Genomic DNA, 26,333 nt, shown 5'->3' on the forward strand with positions numbered 1-26,333 from the left:
TGTGAGACCTGTGTGTGTTGTGTGTGCCTGTGGCTGTGTGAAATGTGTGTGTTGTGTGTGTGTGCCTGTTTGTGCATGTCCTATGCATGTGTGCATGTGTGTGACTGTGTGTGAGACCTGTGTGTGTGCCTGTGTGTTGTGTGCGTGTGCCTGTGTTCGTGTATGTTCTGTGCATATGTGTGTGGCTGTGTGAGACCTGTGTGTGTTGTGTGCGCATGGCTGTGTTTATGCATGCCCTGTGCATGTGGTTGTGTGAGACCTGTGTATGTGTGCCTATGGCTGTGTGTGAGACCTATGTGTGCATGTGTCTGTGGCTGTGTGAGACCTGTGTGTGCACATGCATGTGGTTATGCGTGTCCTGTGTGTGTGTGTGTGGGGCTGTGTGAGATATGTGTGTGTGTGCACGCCTGTGTGAGACCTGTGTGTGTGTGCATGTGTGCCTATGGGGTTGTGTGCCCTGCGTGTTTGTTACGCACATGTGCCTGTGGGTTGTGTGCCCTGTGTTGTGCGCATGTGCCTGTGGTTGTGCTGTGTGTTGTACGCATGTGCCTGTGGTTGTGCTGTGTGTGTGTTGTGCACATGTGCCTGTGGTTGTGCCATGTGTGTTGTGTGTGCCTGTGTATGTCGTGTGTGTGTTGTGCATGTGTGCCTGTGGTTGTGTGTGCCTGTGCTGTGTGCCCTGTGTATGTTGTGCGTGTGTGACTGTGGTTGTGTGTGTCCTGTGTTGTCCGTGTGCCTGTGGTTGTGTGTGCCCTGTGTTGCACGTGTGTGCTTGTGGTTGTGTGTGCCCTGTGTGTGTGTTGTGCACATGTGCCTGTGGTTGTGTTCAGTGTGTGTTGTGCACATGTGCTTGTGTGTGTGTGTCCTGTGTGTGTGTGCTGTATGCATGTGCCTGTGGTTGCCCTGTGTGTGTGTTGTGCATGTGTGCCTGTGGTTGTGTGTGCCCTGTGTGTGTGTTGCGTGTGTGCCTGTGGTGATGTGTGCTGTGTGTGTGTGCACATGTGCCTGTAGTGGTGTGTGCCCTGTGTGTATGCATGTGCGTGTGGTTGTGTGTGCCCTGTGTGTGTGTGCACGTGTGCCTGTGGTGATGTGTGCCCTGTGTGTTTGCCCTGTGTGTGTGTGCGTGTGTGCCTGTGTGTGCCTTGTGTGTGCACGTGTGCCTGTGGTGGTGTGTGCCCTGTGTCTGTGTGCCTGTGATGTGTGCCGTGTGTGTGTGTGTGTGTGCACATGTGCCTGTGGTGGTGTGTGCCCTGTGTGTGTGTATGCATGCACCTGTGGTGGTGTGTGCCCTGTGTGTGTGGGGGGGTGCATATGCCTGTGGTTGTGTGTGCTCTGTGTGTCTGTGCCTGTGGTGGTGTGTGCCCTGTGTTTGTGTGTGTGTGTGTGTGCGCTTGTGCCTGTGATGGTGTGTGCCCCGTGTGTGTGTGTGTGTGTGTGTGTGTGCCTGTACCTGTGGTGGTGTGTGTCCTGTGTGTGTGTGTGCCTGTGCCTGTGGTGGTGTGTGTCCTGTGTGTGTGTGCGCGTGTGCACGCGTGTGCCTGTGGTGGTGTGTGCCTTGTGTGTGTGTCTGCGTCCTGTGTGTGTGCCTGTGCCTGTGGTGGTGTGTGTCCTGTGTGTGTGTGTGCACGTGTGTGCGTGTGCCTGTGCCTGTGGTGGTGTGTGTCCTGTGTGTGTGTGTGCCTGTGCCTGTGGTGGTGTGTACCCTGTGTGGGTGTGTGTGTGCGTGGCATCGTGCCTGTTGCGCCCGTCCAGCAGAGCTCTCTCTCCTGCCTTCGTTAAACCTCGACTCTGTCCTCCCAGTTTGGTTAAACCCCATCACCGTTCTCTGTGCTGAGGACGGTGCTGGGTAAATGTGTTGCGGACTGTCGCATGGAACAGCCTTGGGGTTGGGAAGAGCTGGCCATACGCCCCAGGTTAGGGAGAGTCTGCAGGGACTGGGGCAGGCGCCAGGACCGGGGCCAGGAAGGAAGCGGGGCTGAGGGGCCCCCGGGAACTGCCTCCCACCCCTCTCCTGGCCCCAGCCCTAGGAGCTGGAGCTGATGCTGTTCCAGGGGACTGAGGGACAGAACGGGCCCTTCTCTTGACCACCTGTGGTCCCAAACCTTCCCCAGGTTCCAGTGTCACCCCAGGTGGGCTCCCCAGACATGGGAGACCTGGGCAGGCCTGGGTAGCTCAGTGTAGGTGTCACATTTTCCCTAGGAGAGGGGCTTGCCCTCGGGCGCAGCCATGGTTCACAGCCAGATGCCTCGGGGCTGTTGCCTGGAGGGCAGTGCTGAGGGAGGTGGGGGCAAAGTGGCCCAGACTGAGCAGCAGGGGCGGGAGAGCGAGGCAGGGGGCAGCTGACTCCCTCCATTTCCGGACCACTGAGGAATGCCTTGCAGGAAGGCTTTTGGAGAGCCGCTGTTTCCTAGACCCCGGTGTGCCTGCCTTGAGCCCTGCCTCCTGGGAGGAGGATCCGGGGCCAGCAGCCACAGCCAGGAGCCCCTCATCCCTCTGATTTCCAGGGCCTGGGTCTGGGGGCCGGTGAGGTGGGCGGACCTACATGTCCACGCCTCCCCCTCTGACTCCTGTGCTGGCGGCTGCCTACAGGTGGCTGACTCTCTCTGGCTGGCAGACTGGTGGCCCAGGTCTTTGCCCTTTGGATGTCAGTGGAGGTGACACAGGGTGGCGGGGACGGGAAGAGCTCTGGCCTGGAGACCTAAGGGCACCTCAGATGCGAGCCCAGTCTTGCTGCTTGCCAGCTGTGCGGCTTCAGGAAGGGAGCTCTGCCTCTCTGGGCCTCTGTCTGCTCGTCTAGAAATGGGGCTGCCTGTGAAGCTCAGAACAAGATGGCAGAGACATGAGGGCTCCCAGATGCCAGCGTGGCCGCCGTGGCTGTGGCAGTTAGTTGTCACATGGGACCCTACTTCCAGGCCAGTAGCACCCCTGGGTCCTGCAGTCTTCTTCCTGGGGCTTGCCACGTATGGGAGGGCGGGGTCCAAGAGGAGATGAGGGATGCTGAGGCCTCATGCCCCGGGTGGGGAGGGGCTGTCAGCCCCAGCCAGGAAGCTGGGTATGTGGACACTGTCCCAACCTGTTTGCATTCCTGGGCGAGGAAGCCTGAGGCCAGGCCTGTAAACATGAGGGGAGAGGGCACAGGGGGCGGTTACCTTCCCCCAAGGGTCATCTGATGGCCTAATTGCATCCTGTATGGGTGGGGGGTAGGGGCAGGACGCTTACACCTAGGGAAACTGAGGCAGTTGGTCCACATTCTCCGGCTTGTCTGCAGCAGCCTCGCCTCTTCTGTGCATTGCTGGGCTCTCCGGAGGCCCTCGAGGCCACGGAGGCTGCCAGGAGTGAGCCGGCAGGAGTAAACACGAATGAGTGAGCCCCCCCAGTGCCCGCTTCCCCTTTCTCCAAACAAACAACCTGCCCCCTGAGGTGATCTGGCCGCCTCAAGTCTCACCCGCCACCAGCAGCCTCTGCTGCAATCAGCCCTCATGGTTTCATCATCGCACCCGCTCGCCCAGGGGGGTTTCGACAGCCTCTTGGCCTCCACAGGCAACCTGAGGCCAGTGGGCCGGGGGGAGGGGGGTAACTGGCCCCTGGCCGGCCCAGTGGTTTCATCAGCCAGGGGGCATCTTGGCAGCGGCTGCCCCCTGCCTGCAGATGGCTCCTCTTGACCCCCCCCCCCCAATGATGGCAAGGTGACCACCAGGGCCACAGACTGCCCCTCTCCTGGGATCAGCGCCCCTCTCCCTGCTGTGGACGCAGTGTGGCTGGCTCAGCCCGAGGGCAGGGCGGCTGTGGGACAGTACCTGTTGGCATGGTTGTCTGCCTGGCATCTGGGAGATCCAGGGGGCTGAGAAGGATCGAGGGGGCTAGGCCAGCCCTGGACTTCCTTGGTTTTTTTTTTTTTTTTTTTTTTTTTTTTTTGAGACCGAGTACAGTGGCAATCTCAGCTCACTGCAACCTCCGACTCCCTGGTTCAAGTGATTCTCCTGCCTCAATCTCCCAAGTAGCTGGGATTACAGGCATGAGCCACCACGCCCAGCTCATTTTTGTATTTTTTAGTAGAGATGGGATTTCACCAATTGACCTGGATGGTCTCCATCCGACTCTGTGGTCCGCCCGCCTCGGCCTCCCAAAGTGCTGGGATTATAGGCGTGAGCCACCATGTCCGGCCAGACTTCTTTGTTTTGTGGTTTCTCTCCTACCCTGCTCACAATGCCCGGGGCAGGCTGGCAGGCTTTCCTTTGGGGGTCAATGCCTCATGGTGTAGGAGCTGACCCCCCAAATGGGGGGTGTCACTGCCCACATGCCTGGGGACTAATTAACGTCACAGAGCCCCGGCCACAGAGTGACCCACCTTACGGGGTTCATTTGTCCCTCAAGGGGCAGTGTGTTTTGTGATGAGACCACAGACTTTGCCGCCAGTGTGTCTGGACTCAATTCCTGTCCTCACAGTTGCTAGCTGTGTGACCCCAGACAAGCTATTTAACCCCTCTGGGCTCCAGTTTCTTTCTGTAATGCAGGGGTAGTAATAGGACCCGCCTGCCTCCTAGAGGGAGCACTGGCTGCCTTGGGTACCTCACTGATGGTGGCTGAGCCTGAGCCCGCGGGCCCCCCAGCCTCCCATCCGCCTTTTAGGACACCAGCCAACAGCCTTGCACTGGCTGCATGGACTTTGCTGGGGTGGAAAGATAGGAACTTGCCAGACGTCTCCAGCAAGGGTCCGGGGACCATGCAGCTTTCCCTCTGTCCTCTAGGTCCTGGCTCCTGGGTACAGACAGTCCCCACCTGGTACAGCCACTAAGAGACAGGCACCTGAGCCCTACACCTGACTTCCAGCCCACCAATCAGACATCTCTGCCACCCACACCCTGGGCTCAGCAGCAAGCTGCATTCACTGGGCACCTACTGTGTGCCAGACCCAGCTCCCCACAAGGGATTAGATTGAGAACCCTCTCTGCAGCTCCCCCAGATAGGGACTCGCTGTTCCCTTTTGCCACCTGTAGCGATGGGGCCTCCAGACCACTGCTGGGGACCCAGGCTGCTGTGCCACTGGCCCTCAGGAGCTTCAGAGTGTTAGGCCGGGCGCAGTGGCTTACGCCTGTAATCCCATTCACTTTGGGAGGCCGAGGCAGGTGGATCACATGGTCAGGAGTTTGAGACTATCCTGGCCAATATGGTGAAACCCCATCTCTACTAAGTATACAAAAATAAGTTGGGACTGGTGGCGGGCGCCTGTAGTCCCAGCTACTGGGGAGTCTGAGGCAGGAGAATCGCTGGTACCCGGGAGGGAGAGGTTGCAGTGAGCCAAGGTCGCGCCACTGCTGTCCAGCCTGGGCGGTAGGGTGAAACTTTGTCTCGGAAAGAAAAAAAAGAAGTATGGAGTGTGCCACTGTTGGCGCAGGGTGAGGAGAACGGCCAGTCCCCCACGTGCCAGCAGCCAGGACTGTTGGCATCCAGGATGGAGGGGTCGGGAAGGGTCAGGCTGTGGGGAAAGGTGGGTCCAAGGGCAGGGGCTGCCTGGGAGTGAGGCTGGGGTCAGCCGGGCAGGCGCGAGGGACGGGGGGTGGGTCGAGCAATACAGAGAAGACAGTTGTCATAGGCAGGGTGGGATGTGGGTGCAAAGCATTGATGAGGGGGCGGGGCCACCTGCCCACCACCAGGGCTCTGGGCCCAGGTCTACACCGCCTGCCAGCCCGGCTGCCTGTGGCTGCATGAGAAAGAATTCAACCCAGCCACCTCTCCTCTCACTTCTGATGATGGATAAAGACGTCTGCTCGCTCTCTCACGGGCGACCAGAGCCGATAATTAGCTTTTAACCTGTCCCCACTGTTAACTGGAAAAGGTCACCATTTGTTCCAGGGAGCTGCTAGTGTATAAAGAACTAAACACGGCCAGTTTTGTTCAGGATGAATTAAGGCTTGTAAATGTAAAATGAGTTCATCTATTTAATTAAGTAGCAGCAATATGGATGTTAAATTAAGCTCGCAGTAGAAGTGCCAAAACCGTGTTGTAAAAATATTGTCCCTGGTGCAGGGATTTGGGGAGGGGTGGCCCTCTCCCTGCCCTCGCCTGTCTGGTCAGGATGATGCGGATGGGGCCCTGACCCACCTCACCTCCTCTGTCTTCCTGAGCAGCGGCCTGACTCCAAGCCCAGGGAGCTGCAGCCGGCTCCTCACGCCTCCCTCTTGGGAGGAGCTGCTGCCCGGGCCTGTCTCCCCGCGGGTCCGGCCTCGGCCACCTGTGCACACGCGTGTATTACAGGGCACCGTGTGAGGCGGATGATTGATGGGAAGGCCGCTGGCCCTGCTGGGAGGGCAGGAAGCCGAATAGGCAATGCTAAAGAGACTCACCCTCAGAAGAACCCCTCCCGGGGAACAAGCTGGGCTGGGATGGACCAGCGTTGTGGGGGAGGCGGGGGTTGAGGACGAGGGCAGCGTGCCCACCGCTGGCACCAGAGCCAGGCTCTTGACCCTCTTCCCGGCTGCACAGCCATTGCCAAAAAGGCAGTCACTCTGCGCTAGGAGGCAGTTCCTTCCCATGCACCCCAAGCCACGCCGCCCCGGGGAGGGCTTGCAGCAGTCAGTGCAGTGCCGTGACCAGCAGCCTGCCCTGGCGGGGCGGTGGGGTCGGTAGTGGGCTGGGGACAGGGGGCTGACGGCGCAGCCTGTGCTCTGGAAGAGAGCGCATGGACCTGCCCACAGCGATGGGTGTGGAGCGTGTGATGGCAGCACAGACACATCCCGGAGTGACCCTCGGAGGAGGGATTAACTGGTGGAAGTGGGAACAGAGTCAGGGATCCCTATGTTTCCTAAAGTAGGGGATTTCCTCACTGGGTTTTGAAGGATGGATGGGAGTTTGCCTGGCAGGCGGGAAGGAGAAGGGAGGGACGAGCAAGCGCGTACCTGTGTTCTCACACTCCAGCGGTTCACGACAGGGGGAGACGGGGGCAGCTGCAGAGGCGGGCAGGGCCGTGGGGGGCTCAGCATTAGTGGAAGCCACTCGCACGGGCCTGGCGGGGAACCCTTCAGCCATCGGCACTGTTCTAACCAGCACTGTTTTAACCTGGGTGCGTGGCCGTGAGCTGGACAAAGACTCCCGCCCCTATGAAGCCTGCAGTGTAGTGAGAGCCTCGAACTAACAGGTAAATAAACTGTGTTAGGTTTGACGGTGAGAAGCGGTGTGGGGAGAATGGAATTCAGTAAGAAGGACTGGGGGACGGGGCAGGGATGACTGGGGTTTTGTGTTTGTTTTTTTGGGTTGGGGTCTTCCTCGGTCACCCAGGCTGGAGTTCAGTGGCATGATCCCAGCTCACTGAAGCCTCAACCCCCTGGGCTCACGCGATCCTCCCACCTCAGGCTCCCCGGTAGCTGGGACTATAGGGGTGTGCACTACCACCCTCGGCTAATTTTTTTTTTTTTTTAAATTTTTAGTAGAGATGAGGTCTCATTATGTTGCCAGAGCTGGTCTCAAAATCCTGGCTGTAAGCGATCCTCCGGCCTCAGCCTCCCAAAGTGCTGGGATTACAGGCTGAGCTCCTGCACCCAGCTGTGGATGGCTGTTTTTGTTTTGTTTTCTTTTTTCAAGTGGGGTGGTCAGGAAGGGCCTTCTGATACCCTTTGGCAGAGCACAGAAGAGACAAAGGGTGGCGGGATGTCCCCTCGTCTGTGGAAGTGCACATTTATGCCTCTTGCTCCAGCCTGATTATTGATAAAGCCCTTTCTGGTCCTATGGATGCCTTGTGGAGAAGATTAGACAAAGGGAAGAGCCACTGCAGTGGGCCGGGGGTGGGAGTGAGAGCCAGGACACCAGCCAGTGGGAGGAAGTTAGCTCCGGACCCCAGAGGCCATTGTAAGAACTGGGCCTTTACTCAGCATGACATGGGAGCCATGGAGGTTCTGGGCAGAGGCACCCATGTCTTGGTGGACTGGCCCCCTCTACTGCTGTGCTGAGAATGGACTGTAGGGGGCATGGGTGGCAGCAGGAGGCCAGCGAGGCATTGCTGCAGTGGTCCCAGGTGGTCGGGGCCAGGTGAGACTTGGTCCAATTCCAGATGTGTGCAGGTGGTTAATCGCATTTGGGACTGGCTGGGGGTGTCAAGCTGTCAGGAGGTTTTCAGCAGAGAAGCGGTGCCATTGGTGTATGGCCTGGAAGGACACATGAGTGACTCCGTGGCACATCAGCCATGGTTGGGGACACAGGGGCAGAGTCCCCAGATCGCAGCTGGTGGAAGGCCCCGATGGCTCCGTATTCAGCCTGCAGCCACGCTTCCTTGGCTCCTACATGGGACTTTATTTTTTAAGATGTATTGCCAATATTTAAAATTAAAAACAAAGAAATTTCTTCCCCACATTTAAACTCCAGAGTTCCCGCATCTCTTTGAAGCTCCGGGTACCCTGGACCTGTGCACCCCTCGGCACCTGTTGGGGGGAGCTGAGCAGCCCCTGCAGCGCTGACAGGGCAGGCGCCCTCCTGTTTGCTCTAGCCACCCCCCACCCCTGCCCCCAGGCCCCTTTTCCTGCCCAACTGGTCCTCCCAGCACCTGAGTTTCTAAGCCCTGGCTGGAAGTGTCCCTGGCTGGAACATGGAGGCCTGTTTGAGCATGGGGGGCGGGGGGAGGGAAGATAGGTGGAGACAGAACAGGGAGGCTTCCAGAACCTCACTGATTCGACCGTCTAGCTCAGGCATCCCCAAACTTTTTACACAGGGGGCCAGTTCACTGTCCCTCAGACTGTTGGAGGGCCGCCACATACTGTGCTCCTCTCACTGACCACCAAAGAAAGAGGTGCCCCTTCCTGAAGTGCGGCGGGGGGCCAGATAAATGGCCTCAGGGGGCCGCAGTTTGGGGACACCTGCTCTAGCTAGAGGGGATTTGCCTGGAAGACTGTCCTGAGATTACTAGGAAACAGGACCAAGAATGCTAGGCAGCTGGGAGCCAGGGACCTCCTCTGTCCCTTGCCAGCAGGACCAGCCGTGGCGTCTAGGGCGCCTTGCTGCAGATTAGAAAAGCGATTCCTCCTCTTTGTGGAGGGGCGCTGGCAAGACAGTGAAAGGTCAGCTAGACTTCAGCCTGCTGTTCCCCTTTGCCCAGCCCCTTGTGCAGTGCACAACCTGCCTGCATGGACCCGGCCTTCCTGCCCTGATGGGAACCAGCTCTTGAAGCCTGGTAGGAAATGGAAGGACTGTCCGGATATCCCCGAGGGTAGCGCCTGCCCTCCTGCCTCCTCCAGCCCCCGATTCCCAGCTCAGCTGTCTGCCCTGGCTCCCTGAAGCCTGTGGAACCATTTAAAAGGCTCCTAACGATATTGATCAATCTCTCTCAAATGGATTATCCTGTTTGCCTCCCAGCCTGACTGGATGCCCTGGGTAAGATCAGAAAGGAATTATGTTAGCCAGAGGCAGAGGGAGCAAGGGCAAGAATGTATCTCCCCCCCAGTGATGCAATCTTATCAGAGCTGAACTTTGCTCTCTATCTTGGGATATAGGATACTTTGGGGATGTCGGAAAGAAATAATAATCTTATGATTTGCTGCCAGCTCGACACTGAGCCAGCGGGGAGGGTGGTGGAGGCGGAGGAGGCTGTGGCATGGACCATTTTTCGTTGGAGCGATTCCCTGGAGAAATCAAGCCCTTGTAGAAATCCCGCTGGAGCCCAGCCTTGGGTGACACGCCTGCGACCCACTCCGTGAGGATTACAGGCTGCATTGAGGGCCCAGGGGACAGGTGCGTTCATTAAAATTTGAAACACAAATGGAAAATTGTTACCTGAAGCCGCACGGAGCAGCCAGCCAGGGGGACCCAAGTTCTAGTTAATGGATGGAATACACAGGAAAGGATTACAGCCTGCCAGGCGGTTCCTTCCAAGACAGTCCGGTCTCCTTGGAGGACAGAAAACCCGAACGTGACCGAGACCAGGGGAAGCCATGAGGCCCAAGTGAGGAGCATTCTCCTCCTGCAGCTTCTGTCCCAGGGGAGAGGCATAGCCCCTCGGGTGCTCCCTGGATGGCGACTTGCCCCGGCTTCCATTTATGTGACCTGCGCTGTCGGGTTGCCACCTTGGGCTGAACCTCACCAGGCCCCGCCGCGTGCTGGGAGCAGCCAGGTTGCCAAGCGATGCCACGCACACACCTTTGCCTCTGGCTTGGTTTGCTGCCTGAATTCAGGCCTCCACCGACGGATCTCAGTGCAGGAGCTTTGTTTGGGAAATGATCTCTGGAGCCAGCAGGAGAAAGTGGGAAGGGGGCCTGGCCCAGCTCTGAGAGGGCTGGGTGTCGGGCTGCCAGTGCCCTCTGTCCTGTGTCCTGTGAGGCCCTAAACACAGCTGGGGCAGGGAGGTCAAATGGAGGCTGCAGACAGCCTGGGAGGAGGAGCGAGTTGTCCAGGGCCGCTGACCTCCGACATGGGCCCTTGCCCAGGTGAGGGGGCCAGCACAGACTCATCTGTAGATGCTCATAGGGCGTGTCAGTGTGGTGTGGATAGGAGAGAGGGAGGAACCACACAGGCATTCCCCAGCCTCTGCTGAAAGAATCCCTGGAACCCAAGGATGGCTCCGCTGGCACCTTACACAGAACGTTCTGGAACAGCAGCTTCCGCCTGCCCCCTTCCGCCCTGCCCCGGCCTCACGCTGCTGTACGGCCCTGCCGGGATGTCTTTTGTGTGCAGTTGTGTTTATTCGGCCAAGGGACTTGAAGTCCGAGGAAATGGGGGCGGGGGGCTCCCTTGTTCTCCCCCAGGATGGACCGGATGGCCCTGGCTCCTGAGACAATGGGCGCAGGGAGGGGCTAGGTGCTGGGCGCAGGTCAGGAAAAGGACAACTGAAAGATAAACACAAACCCAACTTCGACTTGGGCTGCAGAGGCGAGAGACACTTTTGGCTGATTGAGACGCTCCTCCCCTTCCCCTGGTGCCCTCGGAGAGAACACAGATTCCCCAGGGAGCCGAAAACGACGGAGAAAGGGCCCGAGTGGCGAGTGGTGGGGGGTGGGTGGAGTCGGCAGGACCCCGATGCCTAGGGAGACAGTACCGGTGGCCAGCCTGCAGTGCTGGGCTCGCTCTGAGGGCTGTGTGTGTTGGCTGTGTTAGCCTTCACAAACGGACACAGTCACTCCGTTTTAATACAGTGTGTAGACTAGCTCTGTATATTAGCTTCTTAGTCTTCACAACTTTGATGACCCCAAGCATGGGGAAACTGAGGCACGTAGGAGTACGCCCAAGGCCACACAGCTAAGATGTGGTGGAGCTGGGATGGTTTTGTGTTTCGAAGTCTTGTTCTGTTGCTCAGGCTGCAGGCTGTGGCGCATTCCTGGCTCACTGCAGCCTCGACCTTCCGGGTTTAAGCCATCTTCCTGCCTCAACCTGTCAAGTAGCCGGAACCATAAGTGTACACCACCACGCCAGGCTAAATGTTTTATTTTTTGCAGAGACCAAGTCTCCCTTTGTAGTCCAGGCTGGCCTCAAACTCGTGGGCTTAAGCAGTCCTCCTGCCTTGGCCTCCCAGGGTGCTGGGATTACAGGTGTGAACCAGCACGTCTGGCCTAGAGCTGGAAAGTGAGCCTGGGTGTTTCTGCTCTGGACGCCTCCTTCCTGATTACGGCCCTACATGCCACGTCTGTGTGTCTTCAGTGGTCGCCCCCACCCTTGCCTGGATTCTGAGCAGAGCTCCCGGGGTCCAGCGTCGGGTGGAAGGCAGGATGGGCCTGTGGCTCCAGGCGGCGACTTCGGCTGCTTTGGAGAATTCTGGCCCACCTGCTACATGTGTATTTTGGGGTCACACCTGTTCTAATATGTGAGGGTGTAGGCAGAGGGTCCTGGAAGCTACAAGAAACGGGTCTCCCCGAAAATCCTGTGCCTGTGGCCCCAGGTTTGGTGGTTGTCATTGGCAGACTTTAGGGGCTTGAGATTTTCCCCAGAACATGACCCATGTACTCCCAGACCAGTTCAAACCAGCCCGCTCCCCATGTCGTATCCTGCCGGAGGCGTCAGCCACTGCCTGTGAAGAGTGTTGATCTGGTCTCCAAAGTGAGGATAGCAACCCAGCAGGCTCTGGAAGAAAATGCTAGAATTCAGTTCATCTTGTTTTTTAGAAATTTCTCTGTTTGGCCGGGTACACTGGCTGTCGCCTATAATCCCAGCACTTTGGGAGGCTGAGGTGGGTGGATCACCTGAGGTCAGGAGTTCAAGACCAGAGCCTGACTAACATGGCGACACCCCATCTCTACTAAAAAAAAAAAATTAAAAATACAAAAATTAGCCAGGTGTGGATGTATGCGCCTCTAATCCCAACTACTCAGGAGGCTGAGGCAGGAGAATCGCTTGAACTCAGAGATGGAGGTTTCAGTGAGCCAAGATCACGCCACTGAATTCCAGTGTAGGCAACAGAGCGAGAGCGAGACTCCTTCTTAAAAAAAAAAAAGAAAAGAAAAGAAAAGAAATTTCTGTTTGCATATGTTATAATGGAGAGCTCTTTAACATATAGTACTTAAAAATAACTCCTAAATAAATATGCATATGTTGGCAGATGGGTGTTCAAAGTATGTTTTTAGCTTTTAATGTCAATGTTATTGGCCGGGCGTGGTGACTCGTGCCTGTAATCCCAGCACTTTGGGAGGCTGCAGCAGGAGGATCACTTGAGCCCAGGAGTTTGAGAACAGCCTGGGCAACATAGTGGGAGTGGGACCCCATCGCTACAAAAAAAATTAAAAATTAGCCAGACATGGTGGCATGCAAATGTGGTGCCAGCTGCTTGGGAGGCTGAGGTGGGAGGATCACTTGAGCCCGGGAGGCGGAGGCTTCAGTGAGCCATGATCTAGTCCCTGCACTTCAGCCTGGGCAACAGAGGGAGACATCGTCTTAAAAATAAATAAACTCAGCATTACTGAGGGATTGTTTGCATTCAATAAAATGCACCCATTGTGGCCAGGCGCGGTGGCTCAAGCCTGTAATCCCAGCACTTTGGGAGGCCGAGACGGGTGGATCACGAGGTCGAGGGATCGAGACCATCCTGGTCAACATGGTGAAACCCCGTCTCTACTAAAAATACAAAAAACTAGCTGGGTGTGGTGGCGCGTGCCTGTAATCCCAGCTACTTAGGAGGCTGAGGCAGGAGAATTGCCTGAACCCAGGAGGTGGAGGTTGTGGTGAGCCGAGATCGCGCCATTGCACTCCAGCCTGGGTAACAAGAGCAAAACTCCGTCTAAAAAAAAAAAAAAAAAAAAAAAGCACCCATTGTGAGGGTACTGCTCACTGGTGTTTGACACACACATATGTCTGTGTAACCCCCACTCTGCTAAAGTCAAGAACAACTCTGTTACTCCAGAACCTTCCTTCCTAGGTATTCCTTCTTGATCTCATCTCTCTGCCATAGCCAAGCCTTGGCAACCGCCATCTGCTTTCTATCCCTCTAGGCTATGTTTTTGTTTCTGTTTTTGTTTTTTTGAGATGGAGTCTCACTGTCTCCCAGGCTGGAGTGCGGTAACACGATGGCTCACTGCAACCTCCACCTCCCAGGTTCAAGCAGTTCTCCTGCCTCAGCCTCCCAAGTAGCTGTGATTACAGACATGCCCTACCACGCCCGGCTAATTTTTGTATTTCTGGTAGAGATGAGGTTTCATCATGTTGGTCAGACCGGTCTTGAACTCGTGATCTCAAGTCATCTGCCCACCCTCGGCCTCCCAGAGTGCTGGGATTACAGGAGTGAGCCGCCATGCCTGGCCAATTTCTTTTTTGTTGAAGATCGTGGTAAAGTACACATCATGTTACGTCTCTTTTTGTGACTGGCTCGTTTTACCCAGTGCAGGACTCAGGCTGTGGCATGGGTCCACATTTTCTTCCTTTTTAAGGCAGGGTCGTCTTCCACTGTGTGTGCATGCCACGTTCTGTGGATCCGTCATTCGTCCGCAGACTCTCCGGTTGCACCTGCCTCTTGGCCCCTGCGGGCCATGCTGCCATGAGCTCGGGTGTGCGGTGTCTGTGGGGACCCTACTGTCGCTTCTTTTGGGCGACGACTGGGGTAGTGCTGCCTGCTGTGGACCCCCACGGAAATGCAGTCACACGGCGCCGCTCCTCTGCCTGTGACATCTGTCAGTGTGGCTGCGAGTGTTGATGGCCTGTTCTTTCGCTGCGCCGTGTTCCATGGTGGGGCATTAGTGGTTGGGTCCATTCTTTGGCTTGGACCGCTTCTGGTTGGGGCCGTGTGAATGAGGAGTGAGGAGCCCGTGGTCTCGGAGCCTGTGTGCACAGCATGGCAGCAGCTCCTTGCACACCTATTTCTTAGAGCTGGTTGTGTGGGACTGTCTCATACCTGCAGAGACAGTCTGAGCAGGGGCCAGGCGTTCTCAGGGCCAGGATACAGACAGATATGAGACCCAGCCCCTGCCCCAGAGGGCTCCAGGCCCAGTGAGGTGGAGCAGGGCCTGGCCCGTGTGCCCCCAGCTGACTCTGGCTCCTGCCTCATGGTGCCCAGATGGTAAAGCAGCAAGTTCACAGCCACGGTCATAGCACAAGGCGTCCTCACGGGGCCCTCGGGGAATGAGGCGCTCACCTTTGCCTCCTCTTGTCTGGGGCCACAGCCAGGTCTCGGGGTATGAGATTCTCCCAGATGGAAACCCCGGCCTTAGCCTTCCTTCTCCACACCACCGGGGTCACCTCTGGAGTCAGTGGGATTTTATGGACGCCCTAGACCTGCGTGACCTGGGAGCTTTTCCAGGCAGCGGAGGGTAAAGGTTGGCCTCCTTATCTGGGCCTGGGAGAGAGGGATTAGAAAGCAAAGCCACCGTGGGCCTCTGGGTGTGACAGTTGGCTGATAAGAGGAAGGCTCCTGGGGGTTGGGGTGATACTGGGTGAAAGGAGAAGTGGGTGGGGCCACCGGTAGGTCCTGTCTCTGACCTGGAGCTGTGTGTGTCATGATACCAGCCCCAGGGCCTGAGAGACCAGCACAGAATCAGCCCCTGGCCTGGCCCCACGGGAGCCATTTTTCCACCCTCAACCCTACTTTGCCTGCAGAAATAAAGCTGCTGCCACAGGGCCAGTGGGTCACCTTTCTTAATTCCCTCTGGCCTCAAAGGCCTGTCCTGCCCTGCCCTGCCTCTGCCGCATGTGGTCTCTGACAGGCATGCATTGGATACCTGCTGTATACCTGGCAATCATTTATTGAGCACCAGCCATACGGAGGCCCTAGGCCTAGGCTTTGAGATTCAAAGATGGAAGACAGAGTAAGGGCCGAGTCATCAGGACGGGGGCTGGAAGACGGGACGGTGGCAAAGCAGACCCAGAAGGCCACTAGAAAGATTCAGAAGAACTTGGAGAGAACGTCTTGGGGGAACGGTCCCCAGGAGGGAGGCCCAGCCACCTCTAGAGATTCATGGGGTTTGGCCAGGTCACCAACAAGGCTTCTGTGGCTAAAGGCCAGGAAGTTCTGAGTTCTCTCCGTGGCCCCCCGGCTTGCTTCCTTTAGGGAAGTGGCTGGTGCTTAGGAGGTGTAGACTGGGCGCCTCTGAAAAAGGAGAGGCTGCCTGTAATCCCAGCACTGTGGGAGGCTGAGGCAGGCGGATCACATGAGGTCAGGAGTTTGATCCCAGCCTGGCCAACATGGCGAAATCCCACCTCTACTAAAAATGCAAATGTTAGTCGGGTGCGGTGGCAGGCACCTGTAGAACCAGCTACTCAGGAGGCTGAGGCGGGAGAATCGCTTGAACCCGGGAGACGGAGGTTGCGGAGAGGTGAGTGCGCCACTGCACCCCAGCCCGGGTGACAGTGAGACTCCAACTCAAAAAGAAGTGAATAAATAAATAATAAAATATTTTAAGAATGGAGAGGCTGAACCTTCTCTCAGTCACCAGTAGTGGAGTTGGCTCATGGGGGTGAGAAGTACGGCCTCATCCAGAAGCTGCAGGAGGCCAGGACCGTCGGCCAAGAGCCTTCAGTTCCCAGAGAGGAAGAGGAGGGTCTCCAAGGCGATCGCCGCTCGCCAGGCGCCTCTGCAGCCCTTGCCTGTGTGGGCCGTGGCCAGGGCCTCGCCTAGCACAGATGATGGAGTGGCTGGGGCTCTGCTATGTTTCATGCTGTCGGGAGGCAGCTCCTTAACCCATACTCGGTGCGTCAAGGATCTGAGATACCGCGAGGCCACAGGCCCTGCGTGGTGGTGGCTTTGAACCCAGGCCCTCTGGCTCCCGGCCCCTGCCCACCCCAGAAGTCTGGCTGGCCTGGAACGGCCATCTCACTGTTCCTGTCTCTGAGGGGTGGGAGGGAGGGAAGAGGCACCCCAGGCCTCCTAAGAAGGGTCAGGTGTGGCTGATTTTGCCACTTCTACAGGCAAAGGGATGGGGCAGCTGTCAGCATAGATCACTGATCACAGGGGAAGTCTCTAGAAACTCAGGACCTGGGATGAGTCGGCGAGGAATGGTGACTCTGAGTTTGGAGAAAGAGGACGAGGCCTGACGAGGTCATCGAGCCTTCCAGCCAGCAGGCCCCACCCCGATGAGTGGGCCTGCCCTCCCCAACACGTAGCCCAGGAAGGCTCCAGTGAAACCCAGACACAGCAGTGAGGCAGGAGAGAAATTCCAGCTGCCCATGTGGTGGCTCATTAGTGGCTCTGGGCAGTGTTTGGTCAGAAGGCAGGTGACACAGGGCCTCGAATTAGGGGCTGCAGGTTAGCTGTGGATGGTGGTGGCCATGCTCTGGCTGTCCTCATGACAACAGATCATTGAGGCTGGGCTGTGTGAAAGGAGCCGATCCTGATTTTGATTTTCACGGGCATCTGCTCAGAGCAGGGGAGTGGAGAGAGGCAGGACAGAGGACCCCTACCTGCTCCTGGGACCTCTGCGACCCCTGATCCTGAGTCCAGCTTTAAAAATGCAAAGGCAAAAGCCGGGCGCGGTGGCTCACTCCTGTAATCCCAGCACTTTGGGAGGCTGAGGCGGGTGGATCACAAGGTCGAGAGATCGAGACCAACCTGGTCAACATGGTGAAACCCCGTCTCTACTAAAAATACAAAACATTAGCTTGGCATGGTGGTGCGTGCCTGTAATCCCAGCTACTCAGGAGGCTGAGGCAAGAGAATTGCCTGAACCCAGGAGGCGGAGGTTGCGGTGAGCCGAGATCGCGCCATTGCACTCCAGCCTGGGTAACAAGAGTGAAACTCCGTCTCAAAAAAAAAAAAAAAAAAAAAAATGCAAAGGCAAAGCTAAGTGAAGGTTTGAGGGCTGCCTGGCCGGGCTCCTGAGAGCTGGGGTGGAGCTCAGCCAGGGTTCACCCTCCAAGCTGGACCTGGCATGGAGCAGGGACCCCCTTCGTGGAAGGAAGCTTGCAGAGGGTTCAGAGGTCACAGTCCCCGTCTGGACGCATGCCCAGCTCCCTTCCGAGGTGCCTGGGTGGCTGCGTACCTAGCCGCTCACTCGTTCAGTCACTGTGTGCACACTGCACAGCTGACCCTGGGGTGAAGGCCAAAGACGCCCTGGAGAGAAGGATGAATGACAGAAAAGCGAGGTGTGAACTCAGAGACCACGTGGTACCCAGAGCCCCACAGGAGAGTGCGGGTAAAGGAGGCTGGGGAAGTCAGGAGGGCTTCTCTGCGGAGGTGGTGTTTGCACACAGACTGGGATAGAGCCAGGAGCCATGGATAGCCAGGCAGAGGGCATGGCCAGCACAGAGGCCTGAGGCAGGGAGGCGAGCGTGGCTGGAGCAGCAGTGCACAGAGAGGCAGCTGAGGCCGGCCCCGGAGCAAGGGCCCTGGACCCGGACCCCTCCCTGGGCTGCATTCCCCACTGGTCACGGCGGGATTGCTGGCCTCTCATCTCTCACAGCCGTAGCTGCATCGAGAGACCCAGGCCAGAAGGGGCGGGGAGAAGAAACGCACGCTGGCTTTTCTGAGCCATTGCCGGGCCACCCTAGAGCCACCTGTGGCAGCCCGGCTGGCCCGCCAGCCGTGGGTTTTTAATTATCTAAATATTACCTCTGCCCTTTGCTTTCAGCCAGGACTGCTGAGCCCTGCAAAAGGCAAATTGCTTTCAGCGGCTGCGACTTGTGGGGAGAGGGAAGCTTTTGTCCCTGGCCTGAGCGCAGCGACTATCATCTGCTCGGTTTTCTTGTTGACAGGCAATAGGGAGGGAGGCAGGGAATTGGCAAGTGTGGGGGGCTGAGAGGCAAAATACAGAAACTGCCCTCCGTCCCCAGCGGCCTGTCGCCTCCCGCCACGTACCGTCCTCGCCGCCCACTGCGTGCGGCCTTTGCTTTTTCTGACTGTGCTTGTAGCCAGGGAGCTTGACAAGGGCCTGGGTCTCCATTAAAGGTGTCCTGGGGGACCCGGCCTTGGAAGCTGCTGGTGGTTTGACTGGGGACTTGCCACCTTCAGAGGCCCCTGAGGGGAGGAAGTGGAGAAGGAGAGGGCAGGTGCCGCTGCTGGCCGGGAGGAGATCACCCACGGGTCCCAGCAGCTCTTGGAAACGGACGCGCAGCAGGCTCAGTGTCCCACTGCCATTCCCCGAACACTGGATTTAAGCCGCCTTCATTGCCTTTCCTGCCTCTACCTCCCTCGTGCCCTGGTGGGCCTCTGGCGCTCCTCCCCATATCCCAGCAGTCCCTCTCCAGCCCCCAAATCTCTCCCACCTGCCTCGGTATCCCTTGGCTGGAGTGGCCCACAGCTGCATTCTCCAAGAGCGGGTCTGCCATCAGCTCCACCATTACAGCCACCATGGCGTCCACCCTAGGTGCTGGTGCCCCCACGCAGTGCCAGCCCCGTGGGGCATGGCTCACCTTCCCTGCCTCTGCACAGCTTCGCCCACTCCTGTAAGTACCTTAATGATGGAGCTGTGTCGTTTATTTATGTATGGTCCCAGCCTAATCGGTGTGTTTGTCTTTCCTCGTTATTCCCAGCTGGACAGAGTCGTTTCAACAACAAAGCCAAAAAGGCTGGATCTCTCCACCGCAGTGTCTATTTTTGCAAACCTGCTTGGTGCCCCTGCTATTAGCTGCGTGCACATGTTTCCCGGCTCCAGCCACATGCCCGTAAGCACTTAATTGTGGGTGCAGTTAGTCAAGGCGGGCGGCTCTCTGCGGATTTCAGGGGTGAGGGAACCTAATTACACCTGCAATTGAGTGCTTTAGCAGGGACAAAAGCTGCCTGTTCAGCTAATTGCAGGCACCAAAATTGCCCCCACAGAAAGAATCCCTGGTAGAAGCTTTTCAAGCCAAGGCTATGAGTTGTAATAAAGAATGGATAACTCGAAATTATAACAGTGGGGGGGTGCTTGTTTTGGCCTAAAGGATTCAGCTTTTTGCAATAGTCATTACACCTCTGGGTTGTTTTTCTCCACTGTGGAGGCTGTTCTGTGGCTGGGTTTGTTTTTTCATTAGCGCCTGCCTTCACACAGAGAAATGTCACGTTGAAAGGAAATCTGGGGTTAATCACCTCCTCTCACCTATCTGCTCACTGACTAGAATGATTCACCAGCCTTGCCTGAAAAAGGCAGATGGCTGCCCTGTGCCCTCCCTGAAGGTCTTAGTCCAGTGTGTTCATTTAGTTAGTTTGCTACTGAGCTCCCATGTGGGCAGGGCATTGCTCCAGGAGTCCTGGCAGAGAACAAGGGAGAGCCTGGCCCTCATGGGGCCTGCGCTCCAGTGAGAGGTGAGACTGTGCTGCTCCTCTTGTTAGGATTTCCTGTTCTCTGCAGACAGCTGCAGGCTTGTCTTTTATTTTATATCAAAGTCAGTGGGTTTTGTTGTGCAGGTGCCCGTAATTCCATTTTCCGAAGTCACCACGGGTCTGCTTCTGTCAGCTGTTGTGGCTGCTGATTCTCAACTGGGAAGTGTGGTTTCTCGTGTGCCTAGTTCTTTTTGATTGTATACAGCTCATTGTATTTGAAAGATTTTTGTAGACATACTTTGAAGCCTTGAGTGAAGGTGCTTTTCTTCCGGAAGACTTGCGTGTCTGGCAGGTGCCTAGAGACACAGCTTTGGACCCCTTCATCCAGTTCAGGACTTGATGTTCATTGGGCAGCACTAGAGATGCCACCCTGCCTGTACTTCTACACATGGGCTAGTCGATTGCCCATCACTCATGCAGAATGGGTAGTTCTTTGAAGTCCCAGCTGACGGTGGAGAGGGTCTCCTATCAGGTCCCCAACTTGTGCAAAGTGCCTGAGGCTTGGCTTTCTGTTCCACCTTGACTGTGAAGGCCATAAAAACAGAAATGCAAATTTCCTAGCATTGTCGATGTCCTTTGGGCAAATGTGGCCTCTGCACTAGGTCAGCTTGAGGGTGCCCTGTTCCCATTCCTTTTGGTATGGGGATTGCTTTCAGTCTGCACAGTCCTTTGGTGGTGCTGCCTTTTTTTTTTTTTTTTTTTTTTTTTCTGAGACAGTCTTGCCCTATGGCCGAGGTTGGAGTGCAATGGCATGATCTCAGCTCACTGCAAGTTCTGCCTCCTGGGTTTAAACGATTCTCTGGCCTCAGCCTCCCGAGAAGCTGGGATTACAGGCACATGCCACCACACCCAGCTATTTTTTGTATTTTTAGTAACGATGGGGTTTCACCATGTTGGCCAGGCTGGTCTCGACCTCCTGACCTCAGGTGATCCACCCGCCTCGGCCTCCCAAAGTTCTGGGATTACAGGTGTGAGCCACTGAGCCAGGCCTGCTCTTTAGTGCTTTTGAGAAGCTGGAGGTACCCAGGTGTGGTGGCTCACAACTGTCATCCCAGTGCTTCAGGAGGCTGAGTTAGGATCACAGAAGCCCAGGAGTTTGTGACCAGCAATGTGGTGAGACCCTGTCTCTACAAAAAATTAGCCAGGTGAGGTGACATGGGCCTGTTGTCCCTGATACTAGGGAGGCTGAGGCAGGAGGATCCCTTGAGCCCAGGAGTTTGAGGCTATGGTGAGCTGTGATTGCACCACTGCACTCTGGCCTGAGCAATAGAGTGACCCTGTTCCAAAAAAAAAGAAGCTGGAGGCACATTCTTACCTAGCTTTTTGGGTTGGTTTTACTGGCCATTATGAAAAACATTCAGGCCACTTCTCTAAGCAGGGTGGTGTGGAGGGACTGGGGTAGGGGTGGAGACAGCGCCTGAGAGGAGAGTCTGGGGCAGTGGCTGCAGGGAGAATGGCGGGGAGCAGCAGACATTGTGTCCAGCGCCGTCAGGGTGGGAGTAGGCAGCTGCGTGCTATGTCCGGGAAGAGACCAGCACAGAGGCAGAATCTAGAAGTCAGCAGGGGAGGCCGATAGGCCAAGGCTGGGACAGCGAGAGCTGACCATCTGCGGGGGCCAGGAGGACTGCAACAGGACAGCTGAGTTGGGGGTGACCGAGACTCAGTCATCCAGGACTGCCAGGGCCTAGGCTAGGCCTTCCCGAGGGACTTTCTCCATTGTGCCCTGCCGGAGGCCGTGCCTGGGTACCTGGAAGAAGCCATACAGTAGGCCTGTCCCACCTGGCTGGCACAGGCCTCGCTGTCCTGACCATGTCCCTACCGACCCGGCTCAGCTCCTGGGCCAGGTAAAATCCCTTCCTGAGTGCGGCTGATGGGAGAGTCTCACCTGGGGGTCCACACTGTCCCCGACTGCCCTCCTCTCAACCCGGCCTTCAGAACTCACAGTTGCCAGCCACTCCCTGGCCAAGGCAGGGCATGGGTACAGCACAGAGGGTTCGCCTCTGTGCCTGAGATGAGAGCGGGCCCGAGGCCCCGTTTCTGTGTTCTTGTGTAAGAGGCGGGGCCACAGTGCACAGTGAAGGGCTGTGTGGAGGGCAGAGGGCGGGGTAGCGATGAGCATTACACGGGGAGTGGACCCTGCGTGCCACAGATCGTTCTACACGCGTGTACTCTGCCAGGGGCCGCGTCCCTACCTCGCTGCTTGTCCCTGGTGTGACCTTGGGCCGACCGTCTCCGTCTGCAGAAGGGGAACGCAGTCTCCTTCCCCGGCACTGGGTCCGGCTGAGCACGCGGGAGAGCTATCTCGGCACAGGGAGCTGTGAAGTGTGGAGGCACATGGTTGCGGAAATGCATCCTTGCCCTGGGGTGGAGAAGGCCAGTGTAAAGGGTGGGTGGCCCAGAAGACTCAGTCGTGTCAGGGTTTTATTAGGGCAGGCCTCTGCCTTCGGCTGCCCCGCCCCACCCCCACCCCATCCGTTTTTGACCTTCTGGGTAGAGGAGAGGGAGCCCACTCTGCGTGTGATTGTGCGTGTGCATGTTGGAATTTGTAGAGTCAGGGCTGGGATGCGGGGAGGGTGTGAACCCACATTTGGATCAGCAGGCGAAGGCGGGGAGCAGGCTGCTCAGGGCAGCTTTCTCTTTGGAAACCCGTTCTGTTTCTTAAATGTCAGAGTGAGCAGATGGTGTGTCTGAGTTTTATTAATCATGGGCTCACCGAGCTGGAGGGCCTGGGGGATCATTTCGTCCAAGTGTCCTACAGAGGAGGAGACTGAAGGCCAGAGAAGGCCAGAGCCACGCTGCAGCTGCCACAGGGGCAGAGCCATGCTGGGACCCAGCATCATCTCCCATACCGTAAGTCCCCCGCCATGCCGACACGAACAGGTGTGTCTCCCTCTGCCCAGGCGCAGCCAGCCCACCTCCCAACGCAAAGCCGAAGCGGACATGCTTCTGGGAGACTCCACCCCCACAAACAGCCGGAAGGGCTGTCTGGGGCACACGGGGCTGAGACTGTGGCTGCTAAGAGCACCCTGGCCTGGGTGCTGTGTTCAGCCTGGCACAAGCTGTGTTCGCCGTAGAGACTGATGGTCTGGAAGCCTGGGGGCCTGGGCGCACAGCACCTGGTTTGTGGGTGGCCCTGCTGGACCTGCCTCTTCGCCATGCTACCTCTGAGTCGCACGACCTCCCCCAAGTCCAGCACCAGGCTGGGTCCCTCCCTCCCTGCTGCTGTAATACAGGGCACTCAGTAGTGACCCTCCTCACGTGACCGTATGAGCTGGAAGCCACTTTTTAGCTTAAATGCACATAAGAATGTCCCCTTTGCCCTGCCTTTTCCAAATACATCCCATACCTCTTCCAGGGGCTAGGAGGTGGCCCCAGCCGGGGATACAGCCTGGATTCTATAGAGACAATAGAGGTAAGGCTAACTCACGCCAGAGTGTGAATGATTAATAGTAGATGCTGCTTTTCAGAGCAGGCTTTGTTTAGGTTGGGGAAAGAGGATTGCAGAGAAAAGTGAGAAAACTGAGATGCCAGAGGCACCAGGGCTGCCCACCCATATAGTCCTCACCCCATTCCCTGTGTTTTTGCATGAGCCCTGTTGGGGGGCAGGCCCTGGGTCCCGTCCCTTCTGATCCTGTTGTCCTGAGTTGCAAGGCTACCCCGTCTTGGAACCATTGGTTCTAAGAAGCAGTGGAGAATCAGACAGCTGGAAGGCTGGAGCCCCCCACATGGGCCTTCTACATATGTGTGTATGTGGTAAAGCTGGGGTCAGGAGAGGGCAGCTGTCTGCTCAAGGCCAGTGGGAGAAGGAGGGCTAACGCGGGTGTCACCCACGTGTTGGCTTTTCAGGCAATCTGGGTGGTTCTCTGCTGAGGCAGGTTTTGCTCCTCAGGGCACAGTTGGCCATATTTGGAAACTTTTTTTTTTTTTATTTGAGACAGTGTCTTGCTCTGTCCTCCAGGCTGGAGGGCAGCGAGCTTAGCTCACTGCAACCTCTGCCACCCAAGCTCAAGCGATCCTCCTGCCTCAGCCTCCCAAACAGTTGGGACTACAGGCATGCGCCACCACACCCAGCAAATTGTATTTTTTTTGTAGAGATGGGTTTTCGCCATGTTGCTCAGGCTGGTCTCGAACTCCTGGGCTCAAGTGATCCACCCACCCCGGCTTCCCCCAGTGTTGGGATTACAGGCGTCAGACGCCGCGCCGGGCTGTGGCGGTGGTGGTCATGACGACCGTGCTGTTTTATTTGCTAACCATCCTGCGATCCACAGGACAGCCCCCGCAGTGAGGAGTCTTCCAGCCCCCAATGTCAGTTGTGCTGAGGCTGAGAAACATTGAGCCATGCCCATACTTTGTAAGTGCCAGGACAAGAGAGCCATCCTACTGAATACCCCATGCTGGTGACACATCAAGAATTCCCCTGTAACCCCAGCACTTTGGGAGGCCGAGGCGGGTGGATCACGAAGTCAACAGATCGAGACCATCCTGGTCAACATGGTGAAACCCCGTCTCTACTAAAAATACGATAAATTAGCTGGGCATGGTGGCACGTGCCTGTGATCCCAGCTACTCAGGAGGCTGAGAATTGCCTGAACCCAGGAGGCGGAGGTTGCGGTGAGCTGAGATTGCGCCATTGCACTCCAGCCTGGGTAACAAGAGTGAAATTCGTATCAAAAAAAACAAACAAAAAGGAATTCCCCTATCAGTTCCACCATGACCCACCGGAGGGCAGGTAAAGGACAGGACAGTTCAAGCCACGGGGACAGTCCAGAAACAGCAGGCGAGGAAGACTGATAGGAAAGGAAGTGGCCAGGGGTGACTCCGGATTTCTTTGCAAGGTAAAGGCAGAGAAGGGCACAGAGGGCCCCCGGGCACCCCACTCCAGTCTGTCGCACTAAAAAGCTGGCACCCAGCATGAGGGGAAAGGCAGAGATGAAGCCGCTGGGAGAAACCACATCTTTTTGGCCAGAGGGCTACACGGCCTGAACCAGTCAGGCCCGGGGGAGACAGCAGGATCTGTGTGTCATCCACCAATGGGGAATTAAAGCCTGGCAGTGGCTTCTTGCCCCGCAGACCCCAGCTGCGGAGAGCGGGCAGGGCTGCTCACAGAGCCTGTTTTGGAGGGCCGGCCCCCGTGGGGAGAAGAAAGCCTTGCCGGTTTGCCCCAGGCAGCAGAGCCGGAGCGTGTCGGGAGCAGGATGTGCGAGGCCACCCGTGCCCGGCTGCCACGGTGTCCACAAATGGTGTGGGTCGCTGGTCCAGGGACTGTGGAGCTGCATTTACTCCCTTATTTCTCCTCCCCTCGGGAGAGCTCCGCGGTGCTTTCCAGCGGTTCTGGCCAGGCCTCCGCTGGCTCTGCACAATGCCGAGTGTTGACAAGCAGAGCTGTCTGAGAGTATGAATGGACTCCCTCCAGAGTGGCCCGTCTGCGTCCCAGGAGGCGTTCAAGGACAGCCAGAGGGTCCCTTCACGGGGATGAGCTATGTGGCCTGGGCAGTCCCCAGCGCGGCCACGGTCTGGTTTCTCTGGCATCTCCGTAGCCATAGGAAGGAAGGCCTTTTGTCATGTTGCTGCCTCTGTCTTGTAAACCATGATTTTAAAGAGTTCCCAGATCCTGAGCTTGCTGGCAGGCTGCTCCAGGGGCAGGCCTGAACTGGAGGTCAGACGCACAGCTTTGCATGTAGACTGCAGACGAAGTGTTCTTGCCCTTCCTGTTTTTTGTTTGTTTTGCTTTTAATTAAGAAGGGTTTCTGGGTAAAGCGTCTTTGCCATCTCCTGCCACAGAAGAGATGAGGGAGGCCGCATGGAGATTTGGAAAGCAGGGGCTGCCTTCCAGCTTGTCTGAGTTCCAGTGTGAGCACTCTCCCTCGCTGGTTGTGTGACTTTGGGCAAGTCACTTTACTTCTCTAGGCCTTTTTAATTTCCTCATCTAAAAAATGGAGATAATAGTTGCTGGGCACAGTGGCTCACGCCTGTAATCCCAGCAGTTTGGGAGGCTGAGGCGGGCGGATCACCTGAGGTCTGGAGTTCGAGACCAGCCTGGCCAACATGGAGAAACCCCATCTCTACTAAAAAATACAAAATTAGCCAGACATGATGGCACATGCCTGTAATCCTAGCTACTCATGGGGCTGAGGCAGGAGAATCACTTGAACCAGGGAGGCAGAGGTTGCAGTGAGCAGAGATCATGCCATTGCACTCCAGCTTGGGCGACAAAGTGAAACTCCATCTCAAAAAAAAAAAAAAAAAAAAAAAAGGAGATAATAGACTTACTTTTGTTGTGAAGATGTAACAAGATAATGTACTTAAAGCAAGTAACACGGTACCTGGCATAACACAGACATCTGGAAAGGAAGCCTACAGGTATGTGTTGTTATTTTTATTTTTCTTGAGATAGACTCTTACTCTGTTGCCCAGGCTGAAGGGCAGTGGCCCAGTCTCAGCTCATGGCAACCTCTGCCTCCCAAGTTCAAGCGATTCTCCTGCCTTAGCCTCCTGAGTAGCTGGGATTACAGATGTGCACCACCATACCCGGCTAAGTTTTGTGTTTCTTAGTAGAGATGGGGTTTCGCCATGTTTGCCAGGCTGGTCTTGAACTCATGGCCTAAGTGATCCGCCTGCCTCAACCTCTCAAAGTGCTGGGATTACAGGCGTGAGCCATCCCGCCTACACTGTTAGTTAATCTCACACAACCCCTGTCTTCTAACAG

General features: G+C 56.7%; 1 protein-coding gene and 1 long non-coding RNA gene across 7 annotated transcripts in view; both read left to right on the plus strand.

Moving 5' to 3' along the window:
- GSE1 (Gse1 coiled-coil protein) overlaps positions 1-26,333 on the plus strand; it is a 504,956-nt gene that overhangs the window by 351,313 nt on the left and 127,310 nt on the right. The window lies entirely within an intron of this gene.
- LOC141584848 (uncharacterized) lies at positions 5,586-25,934 on the plus strand. The gene is made up of 2 exons (XR_012518069.1): positions 5,586-16,847; positions 17,165-25,934. It is a non-coding gene; the product is annotated as an uncharacterized LOC141584848 (long non-coding RNA).

Source organism: Saimiri boliviensis, chromosome 1 (genome assembly GCF_048565385.1).
Source record: "Saimiri boliviensis isolate mSaiBol1 chromosome 1, mSaiBol1.pri, whole genome shotgun sequence".
NCBI classification, from domain to species: Eukaryota; Metazoa; Chordata; class Mammalia; order Primates; family Cebidae; genus Saimiri; species Saimiri boliviensis.